We start from the raw sequence: 2500 nt of genomic DNA on the forward strand, positions 1-2500 counted from the left end.
CCCACCACCTGACACCAGCCAAACGTACATCCTGATTTGACACATCTCTGGCAACCTAACCCACGTTGGCCCTTAACCTAACCCACGTTGGCCCTTAACCTAACCCACGTTGGCCCTTAACCTAACCCACGTTGGCCCTTAACCTAACCCACGTTGGCCCTTAACCTAACCCACGTTGGCCCTTAACCTAACCCACGTTGGCCCTTAACCTAACCCACGTTGGCCCTTAACCTAACCCACGTTGGCCCTTAACCTAACCCACGTTGGCCCTTAACCTAACCCACGTTGGCCCTTAACCTAACCCACGTTGGCCCTTAACCTAACCCACGTTGGCCCTTAACCTAACCCACGTTGGCCCTTAACCTAACCCACGTTGGCCCTTAACCTAACCCACGTTGGCCCCTAACCTAACCCACGTTGGCCCCTAACCTAACCCACGTTGGCCCCTAACCTAACCCACGTTGGCCCCTAACCTAACCCACGTTGGCCCCTAACCTAACCCACGTTGGCCCCTAACCTAACCCACGTTGGCCCCTAACCTAACCCACGTTGGCCCCTAACCTAACCCACGTTGGCCCCTAACCTAACCCACGTTGGCCCCTAACCTAACCCACGTTGGCCCCTAACCTAACCCACGTTGGCCCCTAACCTAACCCACGTTGGCCCCTAACCTAACCCACGTTGGCCCCTAACCTAACCCACGTTGGCCCCTAACCTAACCCACGCTGCACCTTAACCTAAGTTACGCTGCACCTTAACCTAAGTTACGCTGCACCTTAACCTAAGTTACGCTGCACCTTAACCTAAGTTACGCTGCACCTTAACCTAAGTTACGCTGCACCTTAACCTAAGTTACGCTGCACCTTAACCTAAGTTACGCTGCACCTTAACCTAACTTACACTGCACCTTAACCTAAGTTACACTGCACCTTAACCTAACTTACACTGCACCTTAACCTAAGTTACACTGCACCTTAACCTAAGTTACACTGCACCTTAACCTAACTTACACTGCACCTTAACCTAAGTTACACTGCACCTTAACCTAAGTTACACTGCACCTTAACCTAAGTTACACTGCACCTTAACCTAAGTTACACTGCACCTTAACCTAAGTTACACTGCACCTTAACCTAAGTTACACTGCACCTTAACCTAAGTTACACTGCACCTTAACCTAACTTACACTGCACCTTAACCTAACTTACACTGCACCTTAACCTAACTTACACTGCACCTTAACCTAACTTACACTGCACCTTAACCTAACTTACACTGCACCTTAACCTAACTTACACTGCACCTTAACCTAACTTACACTGCACCTTAACCTAACTTACACTGCACCTTAACCTAACTTACACTGCACCTTAACCTAACTTACACTGCACCTTAACCTAACTTACACTGCACCTTAACTGTCACATGTAACGTCACAGGAATGTAGCTTTGCCTAACAGCAACCCTCTGAACATAGTTCACTGCTTGGATCCTCTGGTGTCATGTGTATTTCTTGATGCCATGGTGCGTACCCTCACATAAAGGTCTTTCGAGTGTTGCGTACTTTCTACACAGTCCCGCTAACCACTGGAAGGGTGTACCGCTACAGAACGAATATCGCCCTCCCCTCCTGCCCTTCCAAGCTGGTCGGTCAGGCGTTTGTTTGTGAAATGAGCCTTGCAGCTGTTCAGTTGCATTCGGTTGTCGATGCAGTCAGTGTACGTTGTGGTACGGCCTGTGTGGACTGTCCGCTGATGTACGCGTAACCCACACTGATCATCCGTCGTTACGTACTGAGTGACATAATGTGGCACATGCTTGACCGTACACCGGCTGCGCCCTACAATGGCGAATCATAAGGGCCATATGTTGTGCACGATGCTACTTGTCTCGTCTCCCCATTACAGCGAGATTGCACTGTTGTACGCCGTACAGACATGTGGTAAGTAGGTACGGACGAAAGTATTGCATGTTGGCCCCCCCCCCCCCCTCCTCCCTCTGCCGGGAATCAGCGTGAGCCGTCTGTTGATGTAGCGACGAGGGTTTTCCTATTTAATCGTATTGCCCCACACAACATGATAGCACGGTGGACCGCGTTCCACATCTGCGACATGCTACAGAGGCCGGTTGACAGTCGACCGCGCAAGGGACATTGCACACGTGCGCGGACCATCTTCCACGTGTTCTCTCGTGTACATGCCGCAGTGTGTATGTGGGCTGATGTAGCGTGTCGTGACACATAACATGCAGGCATGCCAGAATCGTAGATTTCGCAAATGTAGATTGACGTATACGTTTGCTGCCAAAGATCCGCAAATGAACTGGAAATCAGTTGTTGAGCGGTTGTTCGCGCTGCAGGTGCATCGGTGATAGCGACGATCGGTACATCTGTGAACCGGTTGTTTCGGCGGTACCCGCCATGCCCCCGAACCTGAGTTGGCCATGTGGGTATGAAGCGATACGAGGCTGTGGCTTGGCGGGACAGTCCCCGGCCGGTGAG

Source organism: Schistocerca gregaria, unplaced genomic scaffold (assembly GCF_023897955.1).
Source record: "Schistocerca gregaria isolate iqSchGreg1 unplaced genomic scaffold, iqSchGreg1.2 ptg000865l, whole genome shotgun sequence".
Taxonomy (NCBI): Eukaryota; Metazoa; Arthropoda; class Insecta; order Orthoptera; family Acrididae; genus Schistocerca; species Schistocerca gregaria.